Source organism: Toxorhynchites rutilus, chromosome 2 (assembly GCF_029784135.1).
Source record: "Toxorhynchites rutilus septentrionalis strain SRP chromosome 2, ASM2978413v1, whole genome shotgun sequence".
In the NCBI taxonomy this organism is placed as follows: domain Eukaryota; kingdom Metazoa; phylum Arthropoda; class Insecta; order Diptera; family Culicidae; genus Toxorhynchites; species Toxorhynchites rutilus.
The window spans coordinates 256,566,461-256,593,551 of NC_073745.1; the positions used below are offsets into that span (position 1 = coordinate 256,566,461).

The window sequence follows — 27,091 nt, forward strand, 5'->3', positions numbered from 1 at the left end:
TAGCCTTCAAATAACAACACACACGGCAAGCAGCAGAAACAGTGGCACAAAGGGACGAGTGATTGTACTTATTGATCAACAATAGACCCGTAGAGTTGAACAGAAAATCAATGAAGCTGCACAGCAATTGGAAAAGTTTTAGCGACAAATTCCACAGTAATATTACGTTTAACGATAAGAACTACACTATATTCACATTCAGTCAACAAAATAAAAGTTTATGGTCAATAAATATTAAAAATTGTAGTTATAAAACACATTCAAAAACGGAAAAAATAAGGAGCTCGAAAGCGACACGGCTGGTGTACTTGCTAGTTTAGTTATCATACGATCCAAGCCGATATAGATATAGATTCACTTTAAGGGGAGCTTAGGGAGCTTTTACTCTTAGAAAATTCTTTCCAGCTTCATTTTATAACGAGGTGTATTATTATCACGCATTTACTCAACATCACTAGTAGCTATGTGCATAGCGTGGTCCTGTAAAATAGTCTTGCGTTCTAGCCGGCCTTGGTTCGATCCCCGCTGACATCGTTTGAAATTTGTGCAATCCCAAAAGAGATGATAAAAGAAGAAGAAAAAGATGTCTGCTCCAATGATTGTGTCACATTTACCCGAAACCCACTCACCCGAATGACAGTTACCCGAAAGACATTCACCCGAATTCCACTCACCCGAATGTAACAAATACCCGAAAGCGACAGCTACCCGAATGTAACATCTACCCGAATGCGACATTTACCCGAATGCAACAATCACCCGAATGCAACATTTACCCGAATGCGACAGTTACCCTAATGTAACAATTACCCGAATGCGACACTTACCCAAAAGAAGGATATATTCAAATGATACACAAATTTTACTTTATTTGTATTTCTATTTGTATATTTAATTCTGATAAGTGTTATATAAAGATCATATTTGTCTCATACTTTCATTTCCATTCAAAAAGTATTATTCGTGGGAAGTACAATTCGAGAAATACTGGCATTGAATAAAATCCTTTTCAAAATAATGAAAAGTGAAAGAATGCAGTTTTATAACGTATTATTAAGTCCATCCATTCTTATGGATGACGCAGCCCGTTTACGATCGTCGGACGTCATACGTTTATCTGGTGCATCACGTTTGCAACCCGGCAATCAAAATGCATGACATGCATAATTAACCGGGCAAACGTAATGCACCAGGTAAACGTATGCAGTCCGACGCACGCTAACGCTCGGTCGGACCTGACTAAAGGATCGTCTCCTATGTTTCAAACAAACCGGGCAATCGGTGGAACACAGGTTTGCTTGCGAGAGGCCGCCGCTTCCGACGGCGGGACGGCGGCCTACTCGGATTGCGTCACCTCGGCGGCTTGGTGCCGCCTCGATACCTTATCCTCGTTAAATGAGGACTTCGCCCCCATTACATTGATCTCAAAATAAATTTCATCACGAAATAATAAACTCATGATAAAAATTGCGCTGCGGCGGGAAATACGTAAGTATCATTTTTTTTTATCTATTCTTTTCACATCTTCATTAAAAAAATTTATGTTGAAGTTACCTGTTTAATTTTCGGAATATTTCATAACCCATGCTCATTTCTGAATGATCTCTTGGTCTTAAAGAGCAATACGGAAAGGAAAGAAGACAGCATGTCAATTGTGCCTACACTACTTTCTAAAAATGACACAGCGAAGTCTTCAACATCCTTTTCGAATTTCCTCATTACAATTTCTCAGTTTACTTCGTAACTTTCTAACAGCAGATTTGACGAAACTCATAAACTGATTTGTCGGAATTTTTCCTTCTTCATTCGGATAAACATCCCATTCGGGTAAATGTCGCATTCGGGTAAACGTTGCATTCGGGTAAATCTTCATTCGGGTATATGTTGCATTCGGGTATTTGTTACATTCGGGTATTTGTTACATTCGGGTAAATGTGCTTCAGGTAAACGTGTTTCGGGTGAATGCAATTCGGGTGAATGAGACACAACCGCTCCAATATATACAAACATTTAAAAGCTGATGAGGCAGATGTTTTTTTGCTCATTTTACGCTTCAGGACACGAAAAAGCATTGTTTCTGTCGAAGATGAAATGTTTTCTGGCAACACTAGTTCGGGAGTAGTAAGTTCTACATACACCTATCGCTTCTGAATCGGTTTTAACCTCAGTAAAATCATTAGAATTATTTCGTAGGGACGAATTATGCATTTCTTACTAATTTAAACCAGGTGAAAAGGTTCTCTTGTGCTGCAAAGATGCAGATTGTGCATATTTACACCGACGTTATACAGTGATAGAAAGAAAAATACACTAATACCAACGGGAATTCAACAAGAAATGTTACAGAAGTGATATATTTGTGAGAGTTACGGCTTTCGTAGGAAAAGACTATTGCTACACGCACGAAGCTCTCGTAACGTGATATGTTAGAAATCTCCGAGGTCTTCCAAGATCCCGTTTTAAAACTTTCTAGTAGAATCTCAATCAGATGAGTAATTAGCTGTAGATTAACATTACAAATGTTATAATAGTAACCTGCACTATAGAAAACCTTTGCAAATAACCAGTTCCAAGTGATGGATTGAAATTGGTCAACTATTAATTAGTCACTCTTCAAAGAAAACTAAATTAGCGTACAGGAAAACCTGTTTTTGTGCGATTGCTTTTTGTGATTCAAGACCCGATGTCATAATAAAATCGCACATACGAGGAATCACGCGAAAAGGGACCGCACAAAAACAGGTTTGCCTGTATTATTTTCCTCTATAATAATTCAACCTCTAAAAAACATCCACGGCCTTTCATTTGTGTTAGCTTTCAATTTCACTAATATGATGCAAATATAGCACCGATCAATCCAACAGACCAAGAACATCAACGAACATTGCAATTGGAACAAGAGTGTATTCAAATGAGCCGTGTGATGGTGAAAAAGTTGCTAATTAGTTGAGAAATTCTAACACACTTGCGTATTGAATTGATTTACTTCGATCAAGGTACTCATTGCACTTAGGCTAATAACATCCAACCAATGTATGATTACAGCGGAAAATTACGCATTTTGCACAACACGCTGCTATGACTCTAGTGCCGAGGATAAACTGCCCACATGCGTTTTCATAATTCACCCGTTACACGATGAAATTTCACATTCGGTCACTGTGAGTGAAGGGTAAAATGCCGCTAACATGTGGACTCTACTCGACCGATAGACTTCACTTTCTATAACGAATCGGTCGGTCCATGACAATGACTGCTGATAACGATGAGATGTGTAATTAGTTAATGGTGCGATAGATTACGTTAGAGGGAAGCTCAATCTAGGAAATATTGGTTTTCAGACGAAGTCAAACGATGTATGGTTCTCCACAATACAGTGATAGACATTCGTTTAGCCGCACTTGAAAAAAAACTTCAAACACTTACAAAACAACTAGGAATGTTCTTTTTATCGGAATACTTATTTGCTGTAGTGATAGTATATTCAAGTCAATTTTATTGAAAGGACGTGAAATGTTGTATTTTCCGGCGAAAAAAGTTCAATTTGGATGGTCCGGACTGTTACAGTTGCTATTGGTACAATTTAAGTCAACGGCATGTCGTGAGATCGAAGGGAAACTTTGGGGGCGGAAGTTTGATAGTGTGGGGAGCCGTTTCCTATCACAGCAAGTTTCTAATTTGTTTCATTTTCACCCGAATGAACTCCGAAAAGTATCTTCAATTACTGGAGGACGTTTTGATTATTGAGAATAACGCTACCGAGGATGTCGTTTGTGATGTTTCCAAGCAATCGAAGGCGTGGTTCGCCGAGAAGGACATTCCGCTTCTTGAATGACCTGCTGACAGTCGGTTGCAATCGTATAGAGAACCTATGGAGAATCTTGGCCGAGGTGGTCTATGCAAACGGATGACAATTTGACAACATTTCCAGTCTCAAGGCAGTAATTCAGGAATGTTGGGCTATAACCAATATGGCAACACATTAAAAGCTGTCTGACTCGATGCCAAATCGAGTTTTTAAAGTGATCCGAAATGGACGTGGACATACTAGATATTAGCTACCAATTGGACTCGAAATTTGCCGCACGAATTTTCTTTTATTGAAATTTTAGGATGCGGCTAAACGAATGTCCACTCTGATTCCACATATTTGAATTACTTAGAAAACAAAAAGGGAATTTATACATTTTTTAGAATGAATTAGATGAAAATAAACAATAATCATCTTTTATGAGCAAAACTGTACAAAGAACTGACTTATTTTTAAAAATATTGAGGAAAAATAGGGTGCGGCTAAACGAATGTCTACCACTGTATGCTTCGAAGCAACGGTTTTGAGGTTTTGATGGCAATGTCATGACACCCATTTTATCCATTTCCTCCATTAATAATAAAATATCTGAAATTTCCCAACCGACACAATCCGAAAAAAATCAAACTTACCGGATCTGGATCCTAAACGAACATACGAACATACGAACATACAAATGCACTTGAATACGATACGACATGACAATTATAGACAACTGAAACTAGTAATCAATAAAGGCCAAGGCAGTCTAGGAAATCAAATAATGGGTATTTAATGTGGTCTTTGCAGCAGTCACACTTTCTTGGTGCGTACCATACCAATTATCTACTCCTGCTTATTGCATTCCGGTTCTCAGCCATTCTTACTGCGCGAAAATTGACCTTTCAACCTGTGCGTTAAGAGTTAGTCGGTTTTTTTTTGAGTCTTCGAGAGTACAACCCATCATTCAATCAAAGCTATCGCAATATTATTAATTGTGTGACATTTATCGTTGTTATTACATTTACCTCTGTACTTTTTCGTAGGGGCTTGGTAAAATCCAAAAACGGTATATTTTCGAACGCGTCTGAATCATATGCTAAATATTACGCAATACAACAACAGAATGGAACAGAACAAGGTAAATATGTACCGTTTTGTCTCAAATTCCGAACACTTCATTTTTAAATGTAAATTTACCGAACTTTAATGTTAGAAAAAATTCAATAATAAACATTTTAATCTGTCCATGAAGCAGGATATCCATGGAATTTCAGATTATCTTCGAAAGGGGATCGTTCCAACGATCTTCGGTGCAAACTATGGGCGTGTCAATTGTGATAATATGTACTTTACTGATGGGTCCTCTATGAATGTGTCCACAGGATTTGGAGTATTCAACGATTTTTCAGCGCCTCCCACAGTCTTCAGAATCCTTGCTCAGTGTATATTGCTGAATTGGCAGCAATACACTGGACACTGGACAGCGTCACCTCAAGACCTGTTGAACACTATTACATTGTAATGGATAGTCTTAGCTCTGTCGAAGCTATCCGTTTAGTGAGGCCGGAAAAGTACTCGCCGTACTTCCTTGAGAGAATACGAGATATTTTCAGTGTCAGTGTGAATGAGAATGTGAATGTGAATGTGATTGTGAGTGTGAACACACATCTCCTTACATCCCACCCTTTTCTTAATAAAAATGTGTCACCCTTCTAAACTCGAGTCAACCGCGAGTAATCGGTTTCCTATTTTATTAACCATAGAATTAAGGAAACATGTTAATATGTGCTAGTAGAAATATATTTTAGAGTTTGGCTCCTTTAAACTTATGTAACTGAACCTGTAAAAATAAACGGATTAACAAAAAAACTTAAAAATGGTTTGTATGTATGCGAGCAGACATCTCTTCCTGTTTTCTTTTCCCATTTAATTTGGGATTGTGTAAAAAAAAGTCCATACGACATCAATGGGGATCGAACCAAGGTCGGCTGAAATGAAAAGTTATTTCACACGACCACGCTATCCATATAGCTGCCAGCGCTGTTATATTGAAGCGTGATAATATTACACCTCATCATAAAATGAAGTTGGAAAGTGTGTTCTAAGAGGGTAAAGAAGAACATGAACGAGAATATATGTTTCTCTGTCTGAGCCGTGTATTTGGCAAACTATACGAAATGCTTACATATGCTTTCATTTAAATGTGTCTTCTGTTTCGCTCGCTCGTATTAGCTCCAGCATATATATTATACAAATGATATACATGTATTGGGGAGTAGAAAATTTTCTGTTATTTTTCAGCTATTTAATGTAATAAATCGGGATGCCATAACTTGTGCTGAAAATTAACTTTGGATGTAAACGTTTGCAAAAAAGTGGCTGTCAAAACCAGCGATAAACGATAAAATTCGGAATTTGAATCAAGTTTCGAAGCTCGAAATCCAAATTTCTGGAAGTATGGAAAAATACTTCCAAAGAAGAATAGCTTTAATCTATATATATATATATATATATATATATATATATATATATATATATATATATATATATATATATATATATATATATATATATATATATATAATATATATATATATATATATATATATATATATATATATATATATATATATATATATATATATATATATATATATATATATAAATGGATTTCTGTCTGTCTGTCTGATTCTTATCGACTCGGAAACTACTGAACCGTTCAACATGAAAATTGGTATGTAGGGTTTTTTGGGGTCGGGGAAGATTCTTATGATAGTTCGAAACCCCTCCCCCCTCTCTAAGGGGGGCTGCCATACAAATGAAACACAAATTTCTAAATTTATCGAGTATTAACCAAGCAAACGAAACGAAATTTGGCATGTGGAAGTTATAGGGTGCAATAAATGATTCTATGGTGGTTAGATACTCCTCCCACCTTTCTAAGGGGGGGCTGCCACAGAAATGAAACACAAATTTCTGCATAACTCGAGAACTCATCAAGCAAAAGGAACCAAATTTGGCAAATGGAGGCTTTAGGGAGCAATAAATGTTTTTATGGTAGTTTGACACTCCTTTCCCTTCTCTGAAGAGGGGAAGGGGGGAGGTTGCTGAACAACTCGAGAACTAATCAAACAAATGGAATCAAACTTAGCATATAGAGGTTTTAGGGATCGATAAACATTTCTATGGTAGTTCGACACTTCTCCTCCCCTCTCTAAAGGGGAGGCTCCCATACAAATGAAATACACACTTCTGCATTACACGAGAACTAATCAAGCAAATGGAGCCAAATTTGGGATGTGAGGGTTTTTGGGCATGAGAAATGTTTCTATGATGATATGACACCCTTTCCTCCTCTGGAAAGGAGAAGGGGTCCCATAAAAATAATGCACATATATCAACCAAATATGACAATTGAAAATTTTCGGAAAATTTTGAAGAAAAATGGTAAAATTCGAAAAATTCAATTCGCATTTGTTCTACAATTCCATATTGACAAGCGTTGTTAGTCCACTTGATGTTTGCGGTAACGAAATTGATCTTCGTTCGAAAGTGGAAATGGATTTTAATGTGATAAAACGCATTCCTATATCGTTTTCCATCTATATAAATAAAAATGGATCGCCGAATGTGTTGATAAGAGCAAAACTCGAGAAAGGAATTGTTCGATTTAGGGCTGTCTTCATTCTATCATATTCTCTGTATCAAACATTTATTCCATATAACGCAGAAATATGTTATTCACAAGTGGATGAAAAATCTTGCACGAGTATTGTGTCTGAAAATAATCTGATATTATAATGTCGAGTTTTGGTGGAAGTACTGAAATTTTATAGTAAAAAATAATTTTAAAGGGTAGATTAGAAAATCAATCAATGAACAGTTCTGGGATTGGACCCATGAACGTGCGCTTAGTAGGAAAACGTGGATGTGATAACAAAAACTAGCTAGGTTTAGTAGCTCAAATAATGATTTATTACAAAAAAACGCATTTTTGCTGTTCGGAATTTGAGACAAATGTAATCAAACATATTTTTAGTTTTTCACCATGAATATGTATTCGTAGATTCATTTCATGGTAGACAAATGAAAGAGAAGGTTCTATTGTATCCAAAAACCACAATAATTTCGTACCATTTTGAGTAATGAGACGCTGTTTAATGGCCAATAAAGCTTAAGTGTTCGGAATTTGAGACAAAACGGTAAATACCAACAAATATATTTGACAACAAAATGATCATCGAAATGTTTTTTTCATCAAAATCTGTTAATGCATGCTATCAAGCAAACTCTTGATTCCATTGGGTAATGTTGAGTTTTTTAAAACTTTCTGAAATGTATTCTCTCTTTATAGAGTGGATCAGTTCCAATGTGCTCAAGGTACAGAGTGCACACAACGTTTGAGAGAAAACGCTTCCAATAATCGAAGGGCCCTTAATCGGTATAAAACAACCAATCAGTAGAAACGTATAAAAAGCATGAAGCAACTAGTTAAGTGATCATAGTCGCTTGAAAGGAACACTTTGCTTTATACCTTTGATTTCAGCTTGCACAATGGACACGATTGTTTTATCCGACAAACCTCTACAAGGTTCAATCGAACTTAATTGTACTTTGTATAACATGAGATTTTCTCAACAATCTCCGTCTTATTTTTCTGTTACAGTTTATTTTTCTGCTCCCCAGTGGTTTCAATGAGCAGTCATTTGTGCGAAGGAGGCAGCCAGTTTTCCACTCTACCATCACAGAGTCCAGACAGAAACATTGCCATTGGGTAGTAAGTGGGTGTGGGTGTCACAAAAATGCCCCACTCCCGTCGTCTGTCGTCCAATGCCGATACCGTCGCATCGGTCGCGTCGTCGCGTTTACTTCGATTTCAATAACTCAATTTGCGCATTTGAAGCGATCAAATGGGGGCTCAAAATGAAGAGACAGACCGGCGTTTCGGTTTTGCGCCGCGCCGCGCCGAACAGCCGAACGGCCGAATGAATACGTGAAAGTTTATTTTAAACGCTTCGTAACAATCGCGCGAGAGCAAAGTAAAGCAGCTTAACAATAGCGTCAAACGTCTGAACTGCATAATATCTTCCTATTTCGTGACATAACCCCAATCGAATGATGCGGGAAGTGGTGATGGCGGCTTTGTGTATCCCCGTTGGCGAATTTTTGAGCGATGATTTTCGCGCGATTTGACGGCGGAGGAACTGCGCGCGAGAAGAAGTGATCTTGTCCGTGTGGAATACGGAAACGATGGAATGGTATCTCTAAAATAGAAATGTATTGCCGATGCATCCGTTGACGGAAACTAAAATAAATCATTATTGTGCTTTTTGCGGAATTGGATTTCCGACTACGTTGACGACCGTGACTATGTAGTTTTTTTTTAGGTTTCCCAATCTGGAATTACTTACGAATAAACATTATTTTTTCGAGATTGTAAATAACTTCATGCAAATGTTGGGTGTTAATTACAAGAATTATTCAACAACACTACCCAACAAATCCAACATGAAGGTTTTGGGTTCATTCAATCAATTCTAAGAATCTGCCTTTTGACTGATACAGGTTTGACAAACTTGAACCAATTAGAATAAAGTTTAAGTTAATATGTTTTGTACACAACACCTAGATCAGGGGTTCTTAAAGTGGTCGACCCCTTGGGGTCGATTTTGGTTTCTCAGGGGTCGACATGAACGAAAATTGATGTTGGGGTCGACGAAGTCTAAAGATTGATCCCCATTAATTAACTCATGTTTTTGATTGAAACTTTCAAGATACAGTATAAGTTGTGATCCAACTTGATTTATAGTAGAAAGTATCATTGTTGTACTTTTCAAAAACTCAACAAATAGATGAGCTCGCACAAATTCGTATAAGATGAAAAATTTGGCATTTGTGTTCTGAAATTTGAAATTTGAAATTTGTGTTGGAATTTGAATACATTTAATTCGAACAATTACATTTTTGTTCATTAACATTTCATCATTAACGTGCGATTTTTATTAATTGTCTACTCCAGTATTTGTATTAGGCTATCAAAAAAGTCCTGCGGTATTTTTTTTTGAATTTTAATTGGTCATAAAATTAGTTACAATCATCTGTTTTAAGTCAAATATGCGCCGTTTTGTTCGATGACTTGTTCCCAACGAGCTGCCAACTTCATAATACCCCTGTTATAGAAGCTCGCTTCCTTATTGGCAAAAAACTCGGATAGCCAATTTTCACAGGCCTCTTTTGTGGCTAACTTCTGACTACCTAGCTCGTTCGCCATGGACAAAAACAGGTGGTAGTCACTTGGTGCAAGGTCCGTACTATACGGCGGATGCAAAAGAACCTCCCATCCGAGCTCCCGGAGCTTCTGGCGCGTCACCAAAGAAGTGTGTGACCTGGCGTTGTCCTGATGGAAGACAATGCAGCCTCTGTTTATCAAAGATGGCCTCTTCTTCATGAGTGCTACCTTCAAGCGGTCCAGTTGTTGGCAGTACAGGTCCGAATTGAGCGTTTGGCCATTGGGAAGCAGCTCATAATGGATTATTCCTTGACAATCCCACCAAACACACAGCAGAACCTTCCTGGCCGTTAATGAGGGCTTGGCCACCGTCTGAGCCGCTTCAGCAGGCTTCGACCACGACCGTTTGCGCTTCACGTTGTCGTGAGTGACCCACTTTTCATCGCCAGTCACCATCCGCTTCAGAAACGGGTCGATTTTGTTGCGATTCAGCAGCGATTCACATGCGTCGATACGGTCAAAGATGTTTTTTTGCGTCAACGTGTGTGACACCCATACATTGAGCTTCTTTGTGAATCCAAGCTTCTTCAAATGGTTAATAACGGTTTGATGACGGCCGATGCTACGGCTGCTACTATGCCGGTCTTTCTCGGCTAATTCAGTAATTTTGTCGCAATTTTCGACGACAGGCCTTCCGGAGCGTGGCGCATCTTCGACGACTTCTACACCAGAACGAAAACGTTGAAACCATCGTTGTGCGGTGGAAATGGAAACTGTATCGGGTCCATAAACTGCACAAATTTTATTGGCAGCTTGAGATGCATTTTTGCCTTTGTCATAGTAGTACTATAAAATATGTCGGATTTTCTCTTTATTTTGCTCCATATTTGCGACACTATAACTCACGAACGACTTAACCAAACAAAACACTGTCAAGGACTATATTATAGCGCGCAAAAATACCTTTCCAACAAGCTATAGTATGACTCGATACAATGAATACAACTAGAACTACGCGCTTATAACGACACCTCGCGGAAATACCGCAGGACTTTTTTGACAGCCTAATATTAACATATTCACAATTAAATTAATATTTATATAATTTTACATCTATTTATTTTCCTGAATTTTGATGAGAAAATTATGTCAAGTCAAGATATTCGGATATCCAAACCGTCTTTTGTCTAGTCCAGACTTTCCGCATTTTCCCTAGATTTTTCCAGATTAAAAAAAATCTGCAATTCCATTGCACTTCATTGAGTTGGTTTGGAAAGATAGTTTGTGCTAGTTTTATTGAAACAGTTATTCAAAATGTCATCACTGATTTCACCAAAGGGATTAGGAGGCCAGACTGAGCTGGCTTTCCCAGAGCACCGATAAGCATGCTGGTTTCTACAAAATATGTAGTAAAGACATAAAGTGTCTTGGAGGATTTAAGGATTTCTTGAAGCATGCGGCGACTGAGAAGTACAAAAAGCGACTGCTGTGATCACGAATGTTCTCGGAGATGAGGAGCCCATTAGACATTTGCGAAGCTATCCGTTCACAATCAATGTCGACGAATGGACGGATTTGTCGTAAAAATAATCACTAGCCTTAAGGTAGCCGTACACTGTTTGATCGGAGGTCACATATATATCGAAACTTTCTGTCAGATAAAGATTGGTTTGAAATTTGTACAAACACTATTTTGTTGGCCACTTCAATTATCAATAGTAGTGAACAATGTCAAACATCGAACATGGCAAAAATTAGACTGAAATATTTAAGGTAACCTAATCATGTACCGACAGGTTCGAAGAACAGAATAGTATTTTAGGTATCCAATAACTGTATATTTGCTTGTCTTGTTTTGTTTCGAATATATTTGATCAGTACACGTTGATCAAATTTTTTGTGTCAAAAAGAGTCAAATTTTTGGCTCCGGTCAAACAGGCTATGATGACCCTTAGTAGCCAGAACTGGGTTGAAATTGCGCATTTCGAAACGAGTGATTTTTGTTCGTTTCGACCATTTTTACATGCCTTTGACCAGCTTTGTTTACGAGCCCAAGAATTTTACATTTCTCTACAAGACAAATTTTGCTCTAAATCTAGTACACCGAAAATATGAACTTGAGAAATATACATAATACTGAAACCGTTTTGATTTGAGTTCGAATTTTCTCGAAACGAGTTCTTCTTCTTCTTCTTCAATGGCACTAACGTTCCTAGAGGAACTTCGCCGTCTCAACGTAGTATTACTTGCGTCATTTTTATTAGTACTTAGTTGAGATTTCTATGCCAAATAACACGCCTTGAATGCATTCTGAGTGGCAAGCTCTAGAATATCCGTGATCACAGTGCAAGTCGGAGGAAATTTCTTTGACGAAAAATTCCCCCGACCAGAACGGGAATCGAACCCGAACACCCGGAATGTTAGTTATGACGCTAACCACTCGGCCAAGGGAGCAACGAGTTACTCGTTCCGAAATGCGCAATGCCACCCCTGGCTATTGGAATGATAGTATGCTGTTCGTGAATGATTGTTTTTGTGACCTTATACAGGTTACCGAAACGGATTCTAGAACGTTGTATGACGAGATGGTTTCGTTCCATACCAAATTTATTTGATTGGGTATGGGGCTGATGAACCAAGGACCATCACTTCACCAGGCAACTCTCTTTGTGCTCTGCTTAAAAGAGATTGGCCATCGCTTTTTATTATGAAGTGTATTTGCTTTAGTTCTACCTAATGCTCTTCGTATACTTATAAGCATATTCCAGATGAAATTGAGCAAACCAATAGTTGTCTTAGCTGTAGTCCCTTCCGCACTAGTAAGTGTGATGGGATTCAGGAAATTCTTGAATGGAAACCCTTGAAATTGCTGCATCCATGCGAGACTAGATGGCTTTCACTGGAAGCAATGGTGCAAAGAGTACTTGACAGATATGAACCACTATGAATCTACTTTGGATTTTTGAAATATATTAATCATGTTGAGAACATACACATACACACTCAAAGTGATTATCAACATGAACAAGCTATTTCAAAGTGAGAGTCCTACCGATTATTCATTCGAGCATTCCACGACTTTTCAGCACGATATTGGATATTTGTTCCATAAATGATCAACAAAATTACGAGAGCTTGGAAAATGCGTAGTTTGGGACAACAGCTAAACTACTCATCAGGGAGTACGTAAACGTAAAAATACGTTAACATATCTGTTGATCGGCTCAGCGAATTTGAGGCTAAAACTAATATATCAACTTCAACTTCAACGACTCGGTTATGATGAATCTGACAATGCTGGACCCGTTCAATGTCATCAGAAGAGCATCAAACCATTCAACCCCTTCCTGAAAATTTTCCAAATCTGATTCCCATAGAAATGATTCAGGCATTTCATGAGGAATTCAGAGAACTGCACAATGTTGAATTTTCAGTTTTCTTCCGGATGAACGAACCAATGTAGTCATGTTTTGGAGTAAAGTTCTAGCCACAACTACCCGTGGTGGTAAAATGGCATTCCGACAATTAAGAATATTTATCCCAAAAAATTACTGAACACTGAAGATAGTGATTTGGTGCACATGTCTGCAACCATCAAGTTTAAGTATAATGCGTCGATGTTTTACAAATCAGACGTAAAAATGTTTATTGATTGATTGTGATGAATTATAGAGACTTTAAACTGTAGTCCTGAGAAGGGCTCTTCTGGACAAACTCAATCCGAAGTCCTTTTTCACCTGCCTCGAGTAAGACACTTCATTGTCATTGTTCGTCAGCAAACCGTGTCCCCTTCCACAAACGTCAAACGACGTTCTCGTGAAAATGTTCAATAAAATTCGCAGTTAACTATAAAAAATGTCGACAAAAATCCAAACAAAACAAGACTTTTGATTTTCCAACATCCAGATTTCTGTTCCATATACCTGGCAACTCTGACTTAATCCTTTAAAAGGCCGTGGGAACTAGGCAAGGAATAGACTCCAACTTCAGAGAATATTATCCTTACATGAGGGATAATGAGAACTCATTATCTTTGATAAAAAACAAACTATTGAAACAGTTAAAAAAATTAAATTTTTCATCAAATGCACCATTTTTTATTGAAGAAACTGCATGAACTTACATAGTAGATCCTAAATAGAACGCTTACAGTGAAAAACTTGTCAACCTGTTGCATGTTCAATGAATTTAAACAGATTTTTTTTGCCGGCGCTTTGAAATCGTGGTTTTTTTTTACATAAAAATGACTACCAAATTCATATGGTACATTTGAAGCAGCCCTAAAACAATTGAAGTATTGGCAGATACTTTTAGAAGTCTTTGGTTAAGCAAAATATTGAAATAATATTCCAACTGCGGCTGAAGAAAACCCACAAAGTTTTCAATATAGTGTTACGGCCCTATCACAGGCTAAACAACCGCAAAGTCTTTAACACTAGGTTTACGGACGTTTTTATATACCTATCTCTACGAACACGCGTCAATTAGAAGGAAGAAAAAAGAAAATAGACATTAATATCGATCAATGCATAAAAGTGGAATATGTGGAGATGGAATACAAATGCAGTCGATTTTTGTAATTTTCCTCATAACATTCGAAATGCGTCAAAATGTCGCGTAAACCTAGTGTTAAATTAGTAAGAATTTTGGATGAATAAAACCAAAACTAGAAATAGATTTTAGTTTAAAAAAATTGGCTATAGGGGTCTGAGGTTTCACCTAATTCTGGAAAAGGGGTCTATTGCCCAAAATAGTTTGAGAACCCTTGACCTAGATCATGTGGGGGAAAAGCGGTTAAAATCAATACCCCAAGAAAAACACCCATTTACTGCTTTCACATTGTGATTGGGCGATCATGGATCGACATTTAGAAGATCGATCGTTTCCCCTTCGATCCCTAAATTTTTTGGATCGATTCTTTGTCCTCCGAACGAAAATCGATCTTTTGTTTTTAATTTTTTCGATCTTTTCGATCGTAGAATTTGTTTTTTCATAAATTGGTTTTTCAGTTAACATTGATGTGAATCTTATCAAAAATTATCTGACTAATTTCATAAACTTTTCAAGGTTGCCAATTTGACATTTGATAATTGATCGTTAATTTAGGAGAAGCAGGTTTGTAGGTTTGGTCATTACGAAACAAGTGGTTACAATTTATATCTACGTCAACGCATTCCATAGCCTGACAGAGAAAATTGTAACGAAATTGGATGGTGACTTTCGGTCCGCCATTTTCGATTATTGGAAGCGAATGCTTCAGTCTGGGACTACTACCTCGACTAAATGCCAGAGTATGGCACGGTTGGATTTTTTGTGATTATCATCTTTTTCTTTCTTTATTAAAGAGATTTTCAGTCGAAGGCTGGTTCATCTCTATTATGAGATTATTGTTAGCGAAGTTCTGGATGAATACCAGTTGTTGAGTTTCTAATAATAATTTTCATTTAATTTATTTAATTAAATGATTCCATGTCGATATAAGATGAACGCACTGGAGATTACAAATTGTGTGGGCTTTAAAGTTTTTTGTGATATTCGTGCTGAGAATTAAAACAAATTGTTTTCGATGTTTGAATAGAAATATGAAATGTTTATTCAATGTTTAACTATTTGTGGATCTGCTATGTCCGCTCTCAGCCACCGATTCCGGTCGTTTGGTGGCACTCGGCAACAATAGCAATGAACTTTACTAATCATATAGTTTAATCAACAATGTTTCAGGTTACATTTTTTTTAGTCGAAACCTAATGTCTAGTGAATCTGTTAACGAATCAAAACGGTGCTTCTCTGAATAATAGATAACGGTACTCAGTATAAACAAATGTTGTAACCCATGTTTGGGGAAAGGTAGCGCGAATAGCTTTATCATGTCCAAAATGTCTTGCAAATGGGATACGTACTCGTTCTTTTGAAATGACCTACGGCATCAACTCGCGTAACTTCATTTTACGATCGTTCAAAACGAGTCGATGCACTTGTTTCACGATTTCTGGATTCGTAGTCTCTTTTGGCCTTCCAAAGCGAAGTGCATCTGCAGTACCGATAGACTGTTGTTCTCGAAGGAGCAGGAGTGGAATAACTTTTTGTCAACCACTGCATTGATAGTCCAGGTGTTTTTCCCATCAATGTTTGATCAAAATACGATACATGCTCATTGTATCATGAAATACATGCTCATTTCTGCAGCAAACTCCAGTATCGACGTAAATTTTGAAATAGATGGTGAGACATTAGAACGCGTAAAAAAATCAAATAAGGGAAAAGGGGGGAATTTGGGGGAACACCCAAGCAAATCGCCTAATGTTTCCAAACCAATACGGTCTAAATAAAAAATGTCACATTGTATACTGAGCTACGCTTGTTTTCTCTCAATAAATAATGTTTAATCTATATATATAAAAATGGAGTGATGTCTGTCTGTCTGTCTGATTCTTATAGACTCGGAAACTACTGAACCGATCGACATGAAAATTGGTATGTAGGGGTTTTTGGGGCCGGGGAAGGTTTTCGTGATATTTTGAGACCCCTCCCCCCTCTCTAAGGGGGGGCTGCCATACAAATGAAACACAAATTTCTGCATTACTCGGAAATTAACCAAGCAAACGAAACCAAAGTTGGCATGTGAAAGTTTTAGGGTGCAATAAATGTTTCTATGATGGTTAGACAGTCCTTCCCCCACTCAAAGGGGGGGCTGCCATACAAATGAAACACAAATTTCTGCATTACTCGAGAATTAATCAAGCAAATGAAACCAAATTTGGCATGTGGAGGTTTTAGGATGCAATAAATGTTTCTATGGTGATAAGATACTCCTTCCCCCTCTCTTAGAGGGGGCTGCCGTACAAATGAAACACAAATTTTTGCATTACCCGAGAATTAATCAAGCAAATTAAACCAAATTAGGCATATGGAAACTTTAAGGTGCAATGAATGTTTCTATGGTGGTTAGATACCCCTCCCCCCTCTCTTAGGGGTGGCTGCCATACAAATAAAACACAAATTTCTGCATTACTCGAGAATTAATCAAGTAAATGGGCGGGACGAAGTTTGCCGGGTTAGCTAGTCATTATATAAAGCTTCAATCTACCAAATATATCATAAAGTAAAAGAGATGATTTTTAGACATTAAAATTTGATGCGGGGTGATTTGGACCGTCTGTGGGGTGATTTGGTCCAGTGTGTGTTTCATCGAAAAAAAAACATACTTATGTTTATGTAAAGTATTTTGGGATAATGTTACAATCAGTAACAGTGTTTTGGGATCCAGGTATCTTGGCCAGATTCCAGACCAGAAAATTTGGATTGACGCCATCTCGAATTCTGCATGAATCTTTTCACTGTTGGTCGAGCATTTTCAAACACTTTTGATGCTTGGTCAAAGAAAATCCATTCTCGATGGCCTGCGTTGCTCTTTCAAGTTCCCCCTTCTTCCAACGTTGTCTGTCCATCCTCTTCTTGTAATTCAGCTGCATCTGGAATCAATTAGACCAAAGAAAAGTCTCAAACCTGTAGGACCAATTCACCCCACAGAAACGTATCCACACAACACGCAAAAATTAAAATGCAATTGATTTCATTTATTGTTATCAAACTTACAGTTTCGCTACATCAAATTGTTCCTCATCTGTAGGCGAACAGAACTTTACCGCGCAATCCACGAAAAGTTTGTTTAATCAGCCGGAAAAACCTTAAAACCACGATCGGAAAACTCACATTCTTTGACGCTCAAAGTACTTGATGTATTTTATTTATGCTACTGTTTCCCTCTATTTGTGAAGTTTTATCAACGTTTTTTTACTTTAGGTACATACGGCTCAACAATAGATGGAAATAACATTATAGAAAATCCAAGTTGAGCCGTAATTTTTGAGATAAAGGGGTGGTCCAAATCACCCCATATGACCAAATCACCCCGTGTTACCCTACATATGAGTTATGATTGATGACACGTTAACTTTCAAGTCTCACATTAATAATATCATCAAAAAGATTGCCAAGAAGTACGGCGTTTTGTGTCGTTTGAAGAAAGAGTTGACAGTGAACAGTAAAATTAAATTGTACAAATTTTTGATTTCACCGCACATAGATTTTTGCTCGTCGATCCTATTTCTTGCGAATAATACACAATTAACGAGATTGCAGCGTTTACAAAATATAGTAATGCGGTTGATTTTGAGGAGTAGTAGATACACTTCCTCTAGTTTGGTGTTGTGCGCTACAGTGGGTATCTGTGAAGCAGAGAATCTATTACTTGACAATAGTGTTCATCTTCAAAATTTTAAACGATATGCTGCATCGATATTTGTGTTATCGAATTGAAAGAGGAAGTGATGTTCATATATACAATACAAGAGACGCGAATGATGCAAGCACACCCAGCTTTATGTTTAGTAAAGGGTGTGTCACATCAAATTGCATCACGGAAAAAACGCTGTAGAAATTCGCCCAGTAGACCGATCCTTTTGAAAATTTTAGACAGTAAAATAAAAACTATTAAACAACTTTTAGCATTTTCTTTTTATTCATACTTCGAGCCCAAGCCCGTATGCTCGCACCTTCCTCTTTACCCCGTTCATAAGGTTCTGTACAACGTCAGGTTGTAGTTTTTTTTTTTTTTTGAACAGAAATCCATTTTCTCTTGAAGTCAGCCTCCGATTTGACAACTTTTGGGTTCTTCCGGAGGGCCTGCTTCATAATCGCCCAATATTTCTCTATTGGGCGAAGCTCCGGCGCGTTGGGCGGGTTCATTTCCTTTGGCACGAAGGTGACCCCGTTGGCTTCGTACCACTCCAACACGTCCTTTGAATAGTGGCACGAAGCGAGATCCGGCCAGAAGATGGTCGGGCTCTCGTGCTGCTTCAATAGTGGTAGTAAGCGCTTCTGTAGGCACTCCTTAAGGTAAACCTGCCCGTTTACCGTGCCGGTCATCACGAAAGGGGCGCTCCGCTTTCCGCAAGAGCAGATCGCTTGCCACACCATGTACTTTTTGGCAAACTTGGATAGTTTCTGCTTGCGAATCTCCTCCGGAACGCTGAATTCGTCCTCTGCGGAGAAGAACAACAGGCCCGGCAGCTGACGAAAGTCCGCTTTGACGTAGGTTTCGTCGTCCATTACCAGGCAATGCGGCTTCGTCAGCATTTCGGTGTACAGCTTCCGGGCTCGCGTCTTCCCCACCATGTTTTGCCTTTCGTCGCGGTTAGGAGCCTTCTGAACCTTGTATGTACGCAGGCCCTCCCGCTGCTTGGTCCGCTGGACGAATGAACTTGACAAATTCAGCTTATTGGCGACATCCCGGACCGAACTTCTCGGATCACGTCTAAACTGCTTAACTACGCGCATGTGATCTTTTTCACTGACGGAGCATCCATTTTTGCCGTTCTTCACCTTCCGGTCGATGGTTAGGTTCTAGAAGTATCGTTTCAGTATTCTGCTGACCGTGGATTGGACGATTCCCAGCATCTTACCGATGTCCCGATGTGACAACTCCGGATTCTCGAAATGAGTGCACAGGATTAATTCACGACGCTCTTTTTCGTTCGACGACATTTTTCCAAATTTACGAAAAATTGACAGTGAAGCATGGCCAACGTGATCTATACACTCTTATCTGATTATAAGCGAAAGCTGAAGATATAATTCCTAAAAATTAAATTTCTACAGCGTTTTTTCCGTGATGCAATTTGATGTGACACACCCTTTAGGTCGCAGAACTCGTTGTTATATAAAGGTATAAATTTCTTCAATTCGATGCCCAGAAAAATTAAACGTGCGGCAACAATGGCAGAGTTTAAGAAAATGTGTATTCCACACGTAAAATGTGTTTTGTAAAAAGGTTTTATAATTTTTTCCTAAATTATTCATTCATGTTTCCAATTGATTAAAATTAATAAAATTAATTTACAGGTTAAACTACCATGTTCGTACTGACGATGAAGTTGGGATTATAATTATGATAATGTGGATACGGATAGGATCATTGTGTTTCTTTTACAGTTTTTTTGCCTTTTTATAATGTTCGATTAAAAGAAATTCATGCCTGCAACAGAGTCAGTTTGCTTTGATTTTTGTGTTATAATTTTGATATCTTATTTTGGTTAAACATAAATATTATCTATTAGATAAATCGGCCTGTTCAAACGTTTGTAGGGGTATGAGGTGGGTCATCATCATCATTATTCCTTTTTTTCCATTTCCTATACGAATGCTCTGGTAGTGACATTTAAACAACTGTAGTTTGTGAACAAATAAACGAAACGTCATGAAACTTCACACATAAGCTAGTGATCTCGCAATGAATCGTGTTCATTTTAGTGACGTCATCTGTTGAAAAAACCGGGACCTTTCAGTCCATGTAGTCTAATGTAAATTTTAATAAAATGAGTCTTCATTATATTCAGCTGAGTTTCGACCTTTTTAACTTTATCCTGTGCATTTTAAGCAATTTTACTGTGAACCCACTAACGGTTATATTTTCGTTAATAATTGAATTTTTCTAATTTTTTTAAAATATATTTTCATCGAAAGCCATTGACGTAATTTTGATTATTTGCGAATATTTTTCAATCCTGAATGTCTGAAGCTTAATAATAATTTTTTTCCAATTTTCCATTTTTCGGGAAATAACTGTTCGAAAAATTGAACATTGAGTAAAATTTCCAATTTTTTTTCCTAAATAAGGTTCAATCGAATGGTTTTTGTTCTACATCACAATGTGCATTCTTCTATTCAAGTATATAAAGATAAGTTTACATATTTCTATATTTTATTGTTATAGACATTGAAAATACCTTCCGTACATATTTTTTGAACCGAATTTATTATCAAATATATTTATATGTACAAAATTGAATCAAATTGATGATAAATGGTAGGTAATATATTAAGCTGTCATTTACTGCAAAAACATTCCCATATGGGTGGTTTCCAATGACATGAAAGATAAATTATCAAAATTAATGGGTTAAATAGGGCTTTCATTTTACAAGTTTTGATTAGTTTGATACAAACATCTATTCCTAATTTTTTAACGCATGTGACTCAGTAACAGCAAACCCTTAATTATCATTAGTCAAATTTAAAAAAAATAGCAACTACAATTATATAACCTCTTAGAAAACAGCTTGATCAAGTTGACTATGTAAACTAGAACATACCTTCATGGCAATTTCTCTCTCTCTCTCTCTCTCTCTCTCTCTCTCTCTCTCTCTCTCTCTAGCGCATCTGAGAGAAATTTTGGATTGCACTTCTTCATAATATGTCAACAAATATTTTTACAGATATAACATTTTCTTCTCTACACCTGTGTGTCCAACGAAGGTTGCCACAATTATTTGATTTAAAAAATAATTCCATCCCATTTTCATTCAGGTAATCCGTATTATTTTTTGTATTCAATTCATGAGTAAAATTTTTGAACATTGCTTTAGCAAAATTCTGCTGGTAATTCTGCAGGAGATGCATTTAAGTGGAAATTAGCATTTAGAGCTTGACGGTTATTCTCTAGACAAAAACTGTTGTTATATATGATAGAGCGCTCATTTTCATGTTACCAAAAATAGGCTGACCAAAATTGTCGATGATATAAAAAATCTTACTTTCTTATCTTCATAAATAGAAGTAAACATAGTTCGACAATGTTGTAGTCCCAGTTATTTGAGACATCTTTGTAGAACAAAGTTTTTTTTTCTATCTCTTAAAATAACCAATATAGCGCCTTTTTTCTTAGTTACGTTAGGGTCACCACGAAAAAAACTGTTTTTTGACGTAGAACTAGGTCTTTCAGGAAGGGTGCCAAATCAGAAAACACACACACACACACACACACACACACACACACACAGACGAAAGGAAATCAGGGGTATCCGGAAAACAGCGAGAGTAGAATCACTCTTGAAGTGGCAGCAGGAATGGGACACGGCGGAGAAAGGCAGGTGGACGTATGGGCTCATACCGGTACTATCGACCTGGCTGAACAGGAAGCACGGGGAGGTGAATTTTCATCTGACACAGTTCCTGTCTGGACATGGCTGCTTCAGGCAATATTTGCACCGGTTCGGGCACGCAACGTCGCCACTCTGTCCGGAGTGTGAAGATGTGGAGGAAACACCAGAACACGTGGTATTTGTGTGTCCCAGGTTCACCGCAAGACGCGAGGGGCTGCCTGCCCTTCATGCCGGGAACATAGTAGAGAAAATGTGTCGCGACGAGGGCACCTGGAACGCTGTGAACAGTGTAATCATACACATCATGTCCGAGCTACAGCGGAAGTGGAGGGCCGACCAGCGTAGTAATAACCCCTGACCATAGAAGAGGAACAAATGCGAGGGCTGTTGCAAAGTGTAGTACCCCACGAGAGTCGTTGTGACGGAGTGCGCGTTATGTTGGAGGGCACTGCCTAATCGGCGCTCCGTTGGGAAGAGAAATCCTGCGAGGGTGGCTGTGACGGGGCGCGCGTCAAGTTGGAGGGCGCTTCCTAATCGGTTCACGTCTCGACAGGTGAGAAACCCCGCGAGGGTGACTGTGACGGGTTGCGCGTCAAGCTGGAGGGCAATTCCTAATCGGTACACGTCTCGACGGATAAGCGGAATCTGGAGAGCAGGGTCAAGAAAATGCTGGCAATGCCTGTTGGTGGATTGAGAGAGGAACATTGCGAGGGTCGTTTCGGCGGAGCGAGAGCCTAGGAGAGCATCATCAAATCGGTGGGTACCCCCACGAGAGTTGCTGTGACGGAGTGCGCGTTATGTTGGAGGGCACTGCCTAATCGGCGCTCCGTTGGGAAGAGAAATCCTGCGAGGGTGGCTGTGACGGGGCGCGCGTCAAGATGGAGGGCGCTTCCTAATCGGTTCACGTCTCGACAGGTGAGAAACCCCGCGAGGGTGACTGTGACGGGTTGCGCGTCAAGTTGGAGGGCAATTCCTAATCGGTACACGTCTCGACGGGTAAAAGGAAGCCTGTGCTGCGGATGTGCGTGGCGGAGTACAACGGAAACGTAAATGAGATGTATAGAGAAAAAGGGAAGGATCAACGCTAGTTAGCGTTGAAAACTCGTGAAGTGCATGAGCACAGCCGCCCCCTGAAGTAGTCGCCTAGATGTGGTCCCGGGGGGAATGAGGCTACGAGTAGAGGGCTTGGTTTTTGTGGGTGCGATCCCCACTCGACGTCTGGGTTATCCCTTCCCAGATAAGGCTGGAAGAGCGTTCCTCACCTCTATAAAAAAAAAAAAAAAAAAAAAAAAACACACACACACACACACACACACACATTTTTATGAAATAAAGTTAACGTTAATAACTATTTCCACTGTGAAACAATTCTCATGATTTGTATACCAATCGAATCGGATATTATCTAAGATTTTTTTATATGCTATACATTACAATTCGCTAATCTCTAAACGGTTTAAATTCATGAAAACTGGAAGAACTTCCTTTTTTCCCATACATTTGTTCTGCCGATTGTGTGCTAACGCTACCCGTATTTCGAATGCTTATAACTCGAAAAAATTTTAACAGATCAGAAAGATGTTTGCATCAATTGATAGGAAATCTACGCGTCTATCACAATTGAGAAAATATTATTTTTCATAAGATGAACAATTGAATAACTGTAAAATGTCAAGCGTTATTTAAACGCCCTAACTGCCAAGTTTGATTGGCACGATTGGCGGTTTCCCCTACACAGACTTCAAAATCGATGTACCTGTAGAAATCCGCTCTGCAAATATGCATGCAAGTCGAGGGTATTTTTGTTCCCACTGAGCTGTGTTTCCCTAACACGTACTTCAAAATTGATGTGCCTGGGGGAATCCGCTTTGCAAGTACATGCATGACGGGGGTATTTTTTGGTGTTGCATACTTTTGTATTCGCTTGTCGTTGTGCAAACCGAAATATGTTTACCTGAAACGTACTATTCAACTGAGAAGCCTGGGTAAATCGTCATTTCAGATACTAGAGGTGAATGAACTTTCGCGGTTCGAGAACTACGTAAACATGAGATGTGCAATAATTTCAGAGGGAAATGTAAAATACAATGATCGTTTGACAATTCTTCCGTTCACATATTTTGGTAGTCCTCGGTATCATATCAAACGTAAAAGGACGCTCATCAAATTTATTTGTAAAGAAGAACATAATCTATTACAAAAAATTCGATGCATTATAAAATAATATTCGAAGTTGTAAACAATTGAATTGCATAATATAATTGCGTAGTTCTACGTCGAAAATATGCAGTCGTGTCATAGATACAACCCCTTACAATTTTCTGCTCTAACTTTTATATTTCAAATTTTACATGCAAACTGTCTTCGAAAGACTTTAGAGCTTACTAATACAAACATTTTTTGATGCAGAACTTGTCAATGTCTCAACTTCACTCAAAGTTATTTATATTTCTTCCCAAAAAACATGCTCTTTTCATTTGTTTGTCATTCATTCTGGGGCAAACATAAAAAATGTTTGTTGGCGGGATTTGAAAGAACAGATTTCATTCTATATAATATGTGATTTTCAAAACTATGTAACATATGTAACAACTTTGTCGAAGACAGTTTTTGTCTAGAGAATAACTGTGTAGCTCTAAATGTTAATTTCCACTTAAATGCATCTCCTGGACCATTGTGCATTGTAGTAAAACATGTGTAATGTATTGGAAGTTCACACAGGTGATTAGGACGAATACCTTTTACCCGAATGGATCATTTACCTGAATGTAACATTCACTCGCCCCATTGAACATTTGATCGAATGAAACGTTCAGCTGTATGTAACGTTTAACCAAATGTAACAATTATCCGAATGTTACATTCACTCAAATGTAACATTTAACAGAAGGTAACGTTTAACACATTGTGGTCAATCAATCGACGTTGTCGCAGGAAATGGTTATCAACATGTTGCCTAATCATCAACCGGTATGCATAGAAATTCAATGAGCTGAAGATATGATTGATATCTTCCAATGCCGACTTGAATAACCCAGCTTCTACTTTTCTTTAGTTTACTTTAGTGCTCTAAACCAGGGATTCTTAAACTATTTTGGGCAAGAGACCCCTTTTTCAGAATGAATCTATACCATCGACTCCTATAGCCAAAATTATTTCAAACTTTTATCTTTGTCTTATTCGTACAAAATATACCAATTCAATAAAGGTTATTTGGGTGCTGTGCATTCCGCTCTTTTAATTGATAGCACTTGTTTCGATAGTTTAGTGTTGTCATTACGCATCAAAAACACTGAAAAAAACTTTCGCGAATCGTCCACCAATTCTCGAAGAGGTTGATGTCCGTGCTTCCTGTAGGCCTCTCCAGCGGTTTGACCCGAAAAGATTCTTGATAGTATGATTCGGATCGTCGTCCTGCTAGAATATGAACTTTTCTACCAGGAATATGAACAGTTAAACCACCAGATTTTTCAGCAAGATATTGATACAGGAAACCGCCATCAGCATCTCTTCGAATTCCATGAGGCTTCTCGCTCAACCCCACTCTCCTGAAACCCCACTCCCGGAGCTCCTCGCCCGATCTGCGTCCCACACGAACTCGCTGCTTTCGATTAAACAGCTCGAATTTCGAACGTTCACCCAAAGCTCCGTTCTTCAGAACTCTAAGGGCTTGTCAGCATGTTCCTTAGCCAACTTAAGCCGTTTGGCTTTGTTTTCCTTGCTGATAAATGGGCGCTTCCTGGTAACTTTGCTATTCAATACCTGTGCAAAGAGACTGCGATGAACAGTTCGACCGGAAACTGATAGCTGAAAGAATCTCGCGGACAGTTTTCAGTTTCAGGAGAATTTTCCCAACCACTGACTTGCTGATACTGTTGTTACTAGAGATAACCTGGTGCAATTCCCCGTTTAGCATACAGGATAACTTCGATATAACGTACATTTTACTTTCAACATTGTACGTTGTATCGAATTGTACGTTATATCGAAGCATAATAAAGAACTCAAAAACGTAGCTTATATTACTTTATTGTGTTGCTGTTTGAGTAAGGTTAATGAGAAAATTCAACTAGAAGACGAAGCTAATCTTTCTCATGATGTTTCCCTTCGTACTGTAAATTAAAATTTGATTCATTTAGAAGCTGGAATCACAAAACAGTTGTACTTCGGGATTGATTGAATTACAAATGAAGCTTTAGTATCAAAATACAGATAATTTATTGTTCTTTCAGAAAAACTATAATCAAAAAAATATTCCTTTGGACTTTGAAAATGTGTACGTTATATCGAGGTAAAATATACGTTATATCGAGTGACGTTATATCGAGGGTACGCTATAACGAGGGTACGTTATATCGAAATTTCCCTGTACCACTAATTTTCGGAAATCACTGGGTTCCTCTTTTTTTAACTGAATCAAATGCGATAACGTGTACGAAAGCCAGGTCGAGTAGTTTGCTCCAAAACATGTCAAAATGTCGAAACTTAAAATTCGAGGTGTGTCCCGATGGAAACTTATCGAAAATACATCGATTTTCGAAGTGGGCACTTTTTTACACTTCTTTAAGCAAATCTGATAGAATAAATGACACAAATTTAGAAAATGAAGAATTGTGCTTGCCTCTCAGTGTAAATGGTATGTCGAACAAAACTATTGAATCCAGTAGGAAATACATGATGCTTCCCGTCATAGAGGTTTTTTTCCTCCTTAATGATCCTTATAAAAGACCCGTTATAATCCCCATTACATTGTTTACGATGTAGAGTAATAAATGAAAAAAGAGAAAACTAAAGAGTCAAAGATAATCCTATTCCAAATGAATGATTCTGATGAATGAATGAAAAGAGTGTAATATCTATACATAAACATTGTATTCGATTTCTAATGATTTTAACCCCTGAACATCAGGGGTGGCCTAAACATTAATCGCGGTCGATTATTTGATCCCGTAATTATTCCGAGTCGTATAATATTTAACAGGAAATATGATGCATTTTTATAAATTTCAAAATTATTTTCTTATTATTCTTATTATTTTTTATAAATTCCAAATTTATTCTCAAAATTATTATACCTCGCAAATACAATGGTTACCAATTTAGAAGAAAACAGGTTGCTTTCAGTGA

The 27,091-nt window shown here is 38.0% G+C and overlaps 1 protein-coding gene across 6 annotated transcripts in view; it reads left to right on the forward strand.

The window, feature by feature from the left end:
• LOC129768073 (zinc finger CCCH domain-containing protein 13-like) overlaps positions 1–27,091 on the forward strand; it is a 176,573-nt gene that overhangs the window by 33,827 nt on the left and 115,655 nt on the right. The window lies entirely within an intron of this gene.